Here is a 13,202-nt window from a genome sequence, read left to right as displayed (position 1 = left end):
TACTGTTTTTGTAAGAGAAAAAAATAGATCTCATTTTTTAGTGAAGGGAAAAGCATAACCAAATTGATGCTCTCATCATCTTCAACCTACAGACTCAGTAATTTTAGGTGTAATTCTAAGTTTAGACAGCTAAAGCATTGTTTCTCAACCTTTTTGCAGTCAAGGCACCCTTCAAAGTTCTGCACGGTCTCGAGGCACCCTATTCTAAAGTTTAAAACACTAAACTAACAGTTTTACATAATGCAGCAACATCCACATGTGTAAGACACCAAACATTAGACGTGATTTATTATTTCAAAGCAAATACACCTTTGCACACTGGTACTTATTAGTATTCTAGTGTTTCTCTTCTCCCTCAGTTTCACTCCCTCACTCAGTTAATGTGACCCCAGTGCTGATGGAGAGGGGAAGGGGCAAACAAGAATGCTGTGCAGGTGCCTGACCATCTCCTTATCAAGTGATGATGTCATTGGTTGTTAGAAGGTTGTAATGGTGCACAAAGAAAACCTCTGGCTTTATGTTACTAATAGGCAGGCTTGATCCACCCACTGGCTTGTATACAATATTTGGGCATTTCTAGGCATTTTGTCAAGGCACCCTGAGGACACCTGAAGGCACTCTGATACAGGCTGAGCTAAAGAATAGTATATCTAGATATGGCGATCATGCAAATCACTATAACAAGCCCCTTCTGCTTATTGTTTTTGCCATGAGTTAATCTAAATAGCCATTTATCGGTTGAATTGAATGACCAAAAGAGTACAAAGTCTCTTCCTGACGTCTACTAACACCTCCGTTAGGCTGTACTAATAGTCTCCTAGCCAAAACATTGTTAGCAATATCCTATACTTAGGGTACCCTGTTTTAGCTTTGGCAACCTGGACACAAAAATACGCTTTATTTATTAAGTGGCAGAAACTATAGAGCAACACAACAAAATGCAGTTAGTCTAAGACACTGGAGCACAGCCACACATCAATTGTGCATGATTAGCCTCAGCAGTTCCAAGTTGTATGAAGGGCTATGAAAATCTAGTTTCTACTTCTGTGCAGTAACCATTAACTGGGTGATAAATAAGATGTTCATGCTAAATACTGTGAAATTTTAGACACACACTTCCCTATTAGTTCTGGTGTCCAAAATGATCCACTTTTATAGACAGATCGGGTTCTGTTTTCTATGATTGGCTAACTCAATCAAGATTTGTACAGTTCTGTCAGTGTGAACACAAATCAGTTAGGCATAAAAAATGTTCAGGTCTCATTAATGTGTGACAAATAAGAGAGTGGATGGCTATAATGTAGAGAAGATTGTCATTTTTCAAAAGTCATATATGTTTTCTGGTTAGCTGATAAAGAATTTGTATTCCTGTGTATCCAGTCATGTAATGTACACATCTCTACTACTTTCTGGTTTCACTATACTACTTTCTGGATCTTCAATGCTAATTGGAAAGAGATGGTGCTGCTTTAATCGTTGACCATTAAGGCTGCTTTCACACTGAGGCACTTGAAAACTGCCGATAAAATGACAGGTGCTTTTCAGGTGCTTTTCAATCACTTTCAGGCGCTTTTGAGGCGCTATTCGTGCGCTTTTGAGGCGCTTCCCATTCATTTTAATGGAGAGGGGCAATTTTGAGGTGTTTTTTTAGCCCCTCAAACATTCTCCGAAGATGTTGCTTGCAGGTGTTTTTTATCCTGGTGTTCCACATTTATTGTCGTCTGTGTATGACTATGAACTCAAACTTAGAGATTCCCATCTACAATTTTCAGGAATTAAACCTGACTAGTTGCCTTTACACAAAAGCACAGCATGCTCCATGTTTTTTCAACCCTTTTACAAGCCTAAACTTGCCCACCTCTAAGCTGATAAAATTCAAAAGAAGTGGTCATCCCGGTTGCTGGAGTAAATAATTTACCTTGTGCAGTTCCAAACTTTTCATCAGTCATACATGATACTGTGGATTGGTGCATGAAAAGTTTGGAAAGTTAATGGCATTATTTATGTTGTACATTAAAATCTAGTTTTTACCAAGGGTTTGTTATTTCTTTGTAACTGACCTATCTGTGTATTCTTGGTTGGACTGGTGACATCTCAATTGGGCTTTCAATAGAGACCTTCTAGGGTGATTTTCATTAAATTCCCAAACTACCTCAGTTGTCTTTTTTCAGTCTTTCACCTCTGAAGTTATCACAGATCACATGACTGCTCGGCTAATAAATAAGCTACAGTTGTACTATTAAAGCTTGTATACCATGGCTTACTTTGGAGCAAACATACTACAGATTCTACAGCTGTGGTAAATACTAATCCAGTGGCACAGGTTCATTAACCTGTGTAAGAATAATTTGAACCTGTAATTATAGCTAAACTCCAGGCTTAAAGACTTTCATTGAAAACTAGCCACAAAGATTATAGGACTACTTTGTGTTCCCCCAGTGCCTTTGCAAACCCATTACCGTGCTGTGCATAGCTTGTGTAGAGAGAAGGGCTGTGGAAGGGACCAGCAGCTCCAACCAGTACAGGCTGCCTGCAGAAAATGACAGAAGGGGTGGAGAAAAGAACAGTTACCCTAGACAAGGAGAGAGTAGCAGTATCCGGTATTTATTACAGGAAGCTCCTATACAGGGGCAAAGTTTCACATTGGATTACTGCACAGATCTAGAAGAAATACACAAAGCACACTGAGGCTGGCATAAGGATGCACAAGCCTCTTGTATTCAGACAATATTTCCTTATCCCAAAGTCCAGCTTTAAGGTGTTCCTAAAACTAAAACTTTTTTAGTTTTGAATAGAATGTGCTGGAGTTAGAACCTCTGCATCCCCTGTATTAGGGCCGGCTCCCACTGGAACAAGATGCAGGAGAGGCGCATTCATTACGCACGTAAATGCGCTGCCCTTGCAAGACATGTGTTGGTGCCATTATTTGTAATTAGCACCCCAAAAGAATATTGCATATGCAGTGCATTTGCAGCCACCCAATGGCACCACAGCACCATGTGGTTTGGTGTACCGTCATCTGAAAAATTAGTGCTTGCACCTATTTTTCTGAACTCCAGTACATTTAGAGCCCATTGACATTAATGGGCTGTCGAAACTGGAACACTTTGGACCACGTGGTAATGTGCATGTTCTGGTGTAAAAGGACCCTAAAACATGACCCACACCACTTCTTAGATGTGATTGTGTTTTGAATTTAACCGCATGCAATTCGCCTTATAGCAGTTTTACTGCTACAAGGCGGCAGCTGTGCACCAGATCTCTTATATATACATGACCCCACACTTCCGGTAGGGGGGCACATGTGTGTTGCCACCGGCTTGCTCCCACTATGATTACAGACAGCAGAAGCCAATCAGCGGGTGCCGGGTAACTCAATGTCCACTGGCACCCACCGATCATCAGGCAGAGACACAGACCTGCAATTTGCCCTAATAAACAAGGCAGATCGCCATTCTCAAATTTAATGCAGCTGTGTAATCTCGAATACATCATTAATGTGTATATAACCCCAAGAACAAAAATGATTTGCAGCTTTATATATATTTTTTTTAAATGCAAGCAGTGTAAGTACTGAATTTGACTTGGTATTTGCCTTTTGCAGTTCCTATACATCAGAGCGGCAACACAAGGAGCCAGTCAGCTGCACTGCAGTGTTCATGTGATAAAAATCAACGTTTTAATAGGAAGAGAAAGCTGAGTGATGAGCTTATCAGTGGTTGGGGAGGTCAAGACTTCTAAGTGTTACCTAAGGCGGAACTTTGCCTGAAGATTTTCAAGCAGAAATAATTTTTAATGGAAAAAGCAGCTCAGAGTACAATCCCAGCAGCTGCGTGGGATTTACATCATCTCAGGCCAGCTAATCAAGATGGCCGATGATACTAAACCTGGAAGAAAAGTGGGTAAACATATCAGTACCAGCAAGTGAGCTTGCTGATGTCACAGAGCAAAGGCCAGTATTGAACTTTAACTACAGTGGAGAAAAAGGTCTTATGCACACCCTGAAAGGGCTGTAATCCCCAACACAGCTACATTCGGACTGGTAAAGGCCAATCATTACGCTGTTGCTTTCCATGGTGTAAATTTTGAATGTGATTACAGAAGAGAAAACAGTGATGATCTCATCAATGTGGTGCTGCTTTTTCATTGCCCAATCATAAGGTGGGATGGGTCCCAGACTGGGCTGTATTGCTTACTTGTCATCCAATCTGTACAGGGTATAGCTATGCACTTTGACTGTATCACAAATCTGACTGAGCAGAATTAAAAAACCCTTGGCAGGTAGCACAGTAGACACATACATATTTCAGCTGTATGTGTTGCTGTTAGCCCAAAGTTTAGCATTACCCTTTTCTCTTTAACTAAGCTGCAATAAAAAGAATAAAAGTAATTTTTAGAGGACTGGAGTTAAAAAATGTTCTAAAAAGCTGGACTGGTCTGAGCATGTGGAAGATTTGATTTTTTATTGAGTGAGACATAAATACAATTGTGTTTTGCTTTTAAAGAGTGACTCTATGCTAGGAAAGCTATCACACTTCACTGGAAGAAGCAAGCCCCTCCCTCCACTGCCTTCTTGAGAACCTTAGTAAATAACAGCCTCCCACTGACACTTATGTGAATAGAGGTTGCCCTACAAAATACCACAAAGTATGGTATGTGGTCTAAGTGTCTAGCTGATTGTTGCATTGCATTGTTGAGGCTATCAGGAATGGTAAGTGCCGGTTCACACTGTTCCGACTGTTCCGACTTGTCAGGCGACTTGGTCGCCTGACAAGTAGCGGACCATGCTGTGCAATTGGAACCATTCTAATAGGAATGACTCAAGTCGCTCCGACTTAGAAAAAGGTTCCTGCACCTTTTTTTTGCAAAGTCGGAGCGACTTGCATTGACTTCCATTATGTGAAGTCGTTGCAAGCCGTGCCAAAGTCGCAGTGCACGAGGCGACGGCATTATTCGCCCGAAGTAGTGTCGCCCCAGTGTGAACCGACACTTAAGGTATACAGTAGTATCAAAATAGAGGGATAACGGTACAGTCCCAGTCAGGTAGTACTCACAACTGTGGACCTATCCAGGAACAGTCCACATGTTTAATAGTTGACTAGAAGCATGGGACTAGCCCAGGGGCACAAACCCAGAGTGATCCGATCAAAAATATTACCAATGTAGATTCAAAGATATCAGGTTCCATACTGTGATAAATCTCCAATAGGACCAGAAGTCGGGATATAGAACCCAGAATTATCAAATACATTTTAGAAAGAAAGTCTCAATAGAGCAAAAGCAGAAAAAGAACAGAAGGGAAAGAAGGGGAGAAAATGTTTAATAACATTCAGTTACAGTATATTATTATTATTATTTATTTATTTATTTTTTTGCAATTTCTATTTTTTTCCCCCACAAAAGTGGAGTTACCCTTTAAGATGACATTAGGACAAGGGTGAGGTGTCATAAAGCAATAGGAAAGACAATATTTCCATCAGAACTACTGCATCTTCTTTAAGCGCACAACTTAAAATCCGTCAAATGTGCAATATTTTCCAATGACAAAAGCTGTCACCATGTTTGCTTGTTATGAAAATTGGTGCATACTGTTTTATTACCAGCTATTTAACTATAAACATCTTCCCTGCGACTTGTTTGAACATGCCAGGGTGATCAAACAGAATGTAAACACGAGGCTGTCGAAGGTACATCAGTTAAATAGGATAAAAGCTTATTTCTGTTGGTCTGCTTCTTTTTTTTTTCTCTCTCTATAAAAATAACATGACAGGAAAATGGCTTTATAAATTTGCCTGAAATTTTTAGTAGTTGGTTTTTGTGTTCCAGAAATATCAGTGTGCAGAACCTGAGTGATTCTAACGTTGAAATATGAGTTGTGTCCTCTGGGCATTTGCATTGCTGCAAGATTAGGCTTGTTCTGAAATATATTTATGACATGCTCCAACATCACACAGAAAGGGAGACAGATCAATGACACATATTCCGGGCTCTTTTTAAATATGTAGGTAATCTTGTTAAAAGAGAATTCTCTAAAATCGCGCACTAAATTTTAGGATATCTTTTGAAAATTGAAGGTTGGCATTGGCAGTCTCTTCCGTTCTTATTAGCAATCTAGTAGAATCTCAATGTCAAATCATCTGGAATTCCATTTGCATGCACCCTCTACTGAAGTGCAAGGATAAAACTTATTGCCCTCATTTCATTCGAGTTATAGAAGATTTCCACCAGCAGCACAGCCAGTCTTAGAGTCATGAAAAGGTTCAGGAATCATGAATGACAAGATGACAACCACATGCGAGTAACTTTGGAAATTGAGATGCCACAGATTAAGATAAAAATGGTAAAAACTGCTGTTTAATGCATTTCATTCATACAATGGGTGATTATTTGTGGCCCAATCTGTAATTTTGTTTCCCATATTTGAAAGTGGAACTTTAGTCAGAAATAAAAGGCCTGCTAGATTAGTTCAGGCTGCCCCCTTTTCCAGGTGTAGGCAGTCCCCGGGTTACAAACAAGATAGGTTCTGTAGGTTTGTACTTAAAGCAGAGTTCCAGCCACAAAATCAACCTAATCGATTTTGTGGCCATCCACTTGTTCTTCTACACCTGAAAAGGGATTGGATATTTAGGATATTTTTTTTTTTTTACTTACCTTGTAATTGTAGAAAGAAATACTCACCTATTTTCCACTTCCTCCCTCTGTGGCCGCGGCCCGCGCCGTCACTTCCGGTTTGCAATGATTCCTGGGAGCTGAACATCATCGCTCCCAGGAATCAATGCGACGGCACTGGCCCCGCTCGTCACTTCCGGTGCGACGCCGCATTCCCTGCTAAACAGCTTCTGGGCATGCCCAGAAGCTGTGTAGGAATGCGGCGCCACACCGGAAGTGACGAGAGGGGCCGGTGCAGGCGCATTCTGGGAGAAGAAGACACGGAAGAGGACGCAGAAGAGGATTGCGCTGGCTTCAGCTGCCCACAACAGATATGGCAACGCTGTAGAAGAAATTTTATAAGTGAGTATTTCTTCTTGCAGGTAAATGCGAACCCGGGACAGATCAGAGGCTAGCCATTGTGGAATGTACTAGCCCTGACTGTCCCGGGGGTATGTTCATTGAAAAAATGTTTTTGTGGCCGGAACTCCGCTTTAAATTGAATTTGTATGTAAGTTGGAACAAGTACATCACACAAGTGTAACACCAGCCAAAAATGATTTTAAAGATTTGAATAGCATAGGGCCATGCAGTCATGTGGGATTGCTGACAGGTCCGCCGTACAGCAGGTGGCAGCATGCGGTGAGCAGCAAAATGGCCGCCTGATGGTTTCTGGTACCAGAATGATGTAATACCTCTGTTCTTAAGTATAAGTTCTATGTAAGTCAGATGTATGTAACTCGGGGACTGCCTGTAAAGCTATTTAAAACAATAAAAATAAGTGCCTGTACTGTTTAAAATCCAGTAATTCACTGTCTCACCTGCTCTGCACATGTCAGTTACGCTCTATTTCTTGGCACTGTGCCAAATTTGTAGAGGCCGATCTGCCCAAAGATTTACTGCTGTTCAGGGCTCTGGGTTTCAGCAAAATGGTAGCATCCAGAAAGAAGAAACAGGAGAAATCCTGGAGGCAATTTACAGCACACACTAATTTAGGTAGCATAATTATTAATGTGGAATGTATATTCTTTGCTAAAGAACATTATTTATTATCAAGTTGTTATGGGTAAAGATCAACTTTAACCAATTCCATACAGGGCAGTTACACCCCCTTCCTGCCCAGGCCAATTTTCAGCTTTTAGCGCTGTTGCATTTTGAATGACAATTGCACGGTCATGCAACTCTGTACCTAAACTAAATTTATGTAATTTTGTAATTTTTTTCCCCACAAATAGAGCTTTATTTTGGTGGTATTTGATCACCTCAAGGTTTTTTCTTTTTTGCTAAACAAATAAAAATGACCGAAAAGTTTGAAAAAAAAATATGTTATAAAATTTTGTAAATAAATACGTTTTTTCCTGCACTGACGAGCACTGAGGAGACCGCACTGGCAGGCACTGATGAGGTGGCACTGATGGGGTGCACTGATGATGAGACACTAATATGCAGCACTGATGGGCACTAATAGGCAGCGCTGATGGGCACTGATATGTGGCACTGATGGGCACTGATAGGCGGAAATGATGGGCACTGGTGGGCGGCACTGATAGATGGCAATGATGGGCACTGGTGGGTGGCATTGATAGATGACAATGATGGGCAGCACTGATGAGGAGGGCACTAACAGGCTCCCTGAGCACTGATTGGCATCCCTGGTGGGCATCCCTGGTGGCCAAGGGTGGGCAAACCCTGGTGGCTTTAGTGGCATCCCCCAAGGGTCTGCACTCTTAATCAATGCTCTGACTACCAGCACAGACCCCCTTCAAGAGAGCCACCGATTGTATCTCCTCTACTCGCGCATGTCAGGCGCGAACTGAGGAAAGCCGATCAACGGCACCTCCTATTTACTATATGACCAGCTGTGATTGGACACAGCTGATCACATGGTAAAGAGCCTACACGCCCCCCGGTGGACATCATATGACGCCCGGTCAGGATGGGACAGCCACTTTGCAGCCACATTTTACTATATGACGGTCGGGAAGTGGTTAAAAAGTATTTTCACCCAAAAATGGTATTTATGCTACTTTTGGGTTGGTTATTTTCCTTTAGGCCTTCAGAGGTGAGGATACCTGAATATTAACCCTTAAGTCTAAATCCTCCCAGTTTCTAGAATATAAAATCTAACAGCGATGTTGTAGATGTTATGGAGATTTCCTTTCATATCAAAATTGTCATCATGATGGACAGGAAATGAGGGGACATTTCCATTGGGTACACACAGCAATAAGAGGCAGTTGAAGGTTCAAACCCAAGTGTTTTTATTGCTTGTGTATCCATGTTAGATAAATTTCCTGTCCTCGAGACCACATTGGTTTGTTTACTTCTGAACTTTGTGGTATGTCTTAGTCTATAGTTCTTCCTTGTTTCCAGTTAATTTTGGTTCTGTCCTAAGTAGTAGTGCCATACCCCTTTCTGCATAGGTGTGCGCAGCCTACTGCATTAGGGTGTGCACCCCAAAGCTTAAAGACACATGCCTTTCTCTGCAGCCTCAGCTGCACCGGGCAGTGAATGTATTGGCCTGTGCTTAGGGCCTTCCTGTTCATTCACAAGCTGAAGCATAGTAAACACAGTTTACTATTCTTCAATTTCAAATGTATACAGTGAGCGAGTGTGTTCATTTAGATAAAGAAGGTTCTGGTAAATTACATATTTACTAGCCCCTTCCCCTGCTCTCCATCCTGAAACATCCCCCGCAGCAGCCGGGGAGAAGAGAGGATGGAAGCCAGCAACACTGCAGGGTGGGGCCATCAATGAGGGGGGCCGGGCAGTTGGGTGAATTGGCACATCACATAGTGATTAGGGTGTGCCCAGGCATACCTGGCACACCCCCTGTGCACACCTTTGCTTTTCTGTCATGATTAACTTTTATTCAGCACCCTAGGATCCTGCAGCTATAGTATGCCTTTATTGTAAGTGACATAAAAATCTGCCATTAGTTCATGTACATGAGATAAGACTTGTCAGCCACTGTATCACCAGATTATGGGACATCATTACCTTGTGTATAGGTCTTGTAAGAGTGTGAGAGTTACAGCACTTTTGAATAATTTGAAAACAACCTGAAATCTGGTAAAACCACTACTGCATATCTAAAAATATGCACAAATGACCCTTTCATTTTTTCCAGTATCGTAGACTGTAGTGCTTTTATAGCACCTTTCTTTTCATTGGGCTTTGTCTAGTGCATGCCAATATTATCCATGTACGGTACTGTCACTTTATTTAGCACAGCTGAAAGTTTTGATTATCTGATTCACTGCAACAAGGCAAGAGTGGAAAATAGTTTCCCTGCCTAGTTAAGTCTGTGGAATCTCTGTTTCGTATCTTTGTAAGTACTACTTTTAGCTAAAGAAATTATGTACTGAAGAATGCTAGCCCTGGGCTTTGACAAATACCAAAGACCTCGTAATCTGTGATAAATTATCCTTGTCTTTTGCTTCACGCTGGTGTATTTTACCCCCTATTGATAAAAATGAAAAGAAAAGAATCAATTGAAGTTTTTATAGACTTCTACAAGCCTATTTTAAATCACAACAGTTTAGGGCTCCTTTGAATAGCCACTTAATAAGTTTCTTCTTCATCCAAAGGCAGCATTTAGTATAAATGTGCTACTGATTGAGAGCAGGCAATAAACAAATGTATCTTTAACTTAAAGTGGGATTTATATTCAGGAACACCCTTAATACCATCCCACACAAACAGGCACACAATAACTGTGAAATTAAGCATTCTAGATTCTAGAATAGAATGAACACTGATTACAGATGCCATTCATTTGCAGAATTATTGCAATATTGGCAAATCTACTCAAGCCACATTCCCCTTAGTAATTTCAAACAGCACTCTGAATTTAATTGCTGTATAATAATTATGTCCATTGTGTATATAATTAATTTTCTCTGCAACATCCATACCAAAATGTAGCTTTTTAATGCAGCTTATGGTAGTTGTGTGGTGTTACAGTATGGTGTCAGTGGTATTATTCTGTAAATTGATTTTCAGTAGTGCATCCTCCCTTGAGTTTGACCCTGTTCCTTTCACCCTTTAATGAGTTGTGACTCAGGGACAGCAGGAATTACCACACTGCTATCAACCATTAGGGCCCTTTCACACACGGAGTCCATCAGGCGGATTCTGTTTTTCTCAGCGGGGGATCAAGCCACCGATCCCCCGCTGAGCAGGCGGATGACAGCTGTGTCTCCACGCTGTGTGCGGAGACAGAGCTGTCAGGTCCCCATGCATCTCTACAGGGGAATCGGATGGGAACAGACCGTCTGTTCGTTCTCATCCGATCTGCTGGATGGATGGAAAATAGGGTTTCCATCTGTCCAGATTTGACGGATCGGATGTCAGCGGACATGTCTCCGCTGACATCTGATACCCCATAGAGATGCATGGGTGACCGTTCAGTTCCGCCCAAAAAAACTGACAGGCGGATCTGAACGGTCCGCCTGTGTGTAAGGGGCCTTAGGCTTTATTTATACCTTCCCATCGCCCACACCTTCAGTCAGTATGATATCAGCACTGACATCAGTCGCATCATTGAGTACTGTGCACACACACTTCTCACCATCTTTCCAGCCCTTCTGAAGGACTTGTGTTGCTGCTCCTATATAGAAGCACCACATGGAATGTCCAGTCCCTGGTCAGATCTACTGCCTTTCTCCAGTGGCTTTGCCACCTTCAGCCACCAATACCTACCTCCACCTATAGTTTGTAAGTATGCTTTGCCAAATTTTTGGGCCTGGTTGTTTATTTTGCAACAACATATAGGTGCAGTATATCTTTTAAAAGACAGAGCACAACTTCATCCCATGTTCCCCTACTGTTTTTGGAGACCATTTGCCTGACATCCCAGAAGTAATCGTGGATCCCCTATTTATATAGGTTCCTCCTAGCCACCTCCTTTTCTGGCTCCACTGTATGAGCCTACTGCCTGTGCTGGATCTACCAGGCCTCCTATCTCCACCTCTGACTTTCTGTAAGTCTGTGTGCAGTTTAGAAGCAGCCTGCTTGTAGATATTCAGAACTGCTACCTCTGTAGCATCACATACCTCTGACCCTATTAACACTTCACCTTTGAGTATGCCTGAAACTCTTGGGCTCTTTCACACGGCCGCTCAGTGTGAAAGCTCCGCTGCGGGACTTTTTTTTTTTCACGGAGCGGATGACATTTCTGTCATCCGCTCCGTGTGTCCGCATATCATCCCATCCGTTTGTGGATGATATACGGACATAATGTAAGTCTATGGGCATTGCGGATGACACCGCTGACATCCGATTTTCCTTCCTTTCCGTTTTTTACACGGAGGAAAAATAGGGTTCTGTTCCGTTCCAAAAAACGGAACAGAACTGAAAGGAAGAAAATCGGATGTCAGTGGATGGTATTCCGCTGACATCCGCAATGCCATTGACTTACATTATGTCCGCAAATCATCCGCAAAAAAATAGGATGATTTGCGGACACACGGAGCGGCCGTGTGAAAGGACCCTTATTATTATTCCTGACTCCAGTTCAGAACCTTCACAGCCTACTTCTATGGAATCTGTTGGATCTGTTTTAACTAGGTCATTGATGATTCTGACATGCTCTAAATTTTTTCTTATCTGATTGACACTGTATGCACGGCTTTTCCTATAGGAATTCAGTCTGTTGATCCCGATATAGATGTTTCTTTGACTTTTACTACTACAAAGACCTTCCTTGTACCTTCTATTATAGAAAACTCTCTGTGTGAAGACTGAGAGCTTCATATGCTGTCATGACCTCCTCCTGATCATGTGAAGCAGTACTGGGAACACCCAGTACCAGTTCCAGTGTAAATCTGGATTGGAAATACCTTGACAATTGGTTCCTGTCTTATGTGGACTCTCCAGTCCTTGACTGTATTGTATAAACGTATCACCTTAGTGATTAATGTCTTTACATTTACGGACTTCACTGGTCAGTTAGGTTGGGTGCACAAGGGGCAAAAATCATCCAAAGATGGTTAGTTTGGCAGGAACCAGCCAACTTTTTGGCAATGTGTACATCTACTCATCTGATAGAAGTCGGTCTCACAACCGGTTTCTGCGAATGAGCGTGCTGGAAAACGAGCATCTATTCTGCCAATGGCTGTGAGAGCTGATCACTGTGTTCTTGGGGGGTTGGATGTTTTACTAGGAAGATCTGTTGGCTCTTTTTCATTCAGCCCACTGGGTAGAACAAAAGAAAAACTTTCCATGTGTACCCAGCATTATAGTGTTGTTAAAGTCGCACTTTGATTTGGAAATGGTCTCATAGTGTATAAACTATGCCATGCAGGGCTAAAATCTTGTTTCTGGTTCCCTGCACCTGAACTTTCCCCTTTAACCCCTTCACGACCGCGCTGTAGCCAAATGACGGCTACAGCGCAATCCCACATTGCCGGGAGGGCGTCATATGATATTGTTCTAAGATCATGCACTTCGCATGCCCCTTGTGGCACGTGTTCGCAGGCATTAGTGATTGCTGTGTCCTTGGGACACAGCTGATCACAGATCGTGGAATAGAGCCAATCACAGTGGCTCTT

At 42.1% G+C, this 13,202-nt stretch overlaps 1 protein-coding gene across 2 annotated transcripts in view; it reads left to right on the top strand.

The window, feature by feature from the left end:
- Positions 1–13,202, top strand: part of NR3C2 (nuclear receptor subfamily 3 group C member 2) — a 544,471-nt gene that overhangs the window by 240,340 nt on the left and 290,929 nt on the right. The window lies entirely within an intron of this gene.

Source organism: Pelophylax lessonae, assembly GCF_965119305.1.
Source record: "Pelophylax lessonae genome assembly, chromosome: 1".
Classification (NCBI taxonomy): Eukaryota; Metazoa; Chordata; class Amphibia; order Anura; family Ranidae; genus Pelophylax; species Pelophylax lessonae.
Note: the sequence above shows the minus strand (reverse complement) of the source record. Positions and strands in the feature narration are given on the sequence as shown.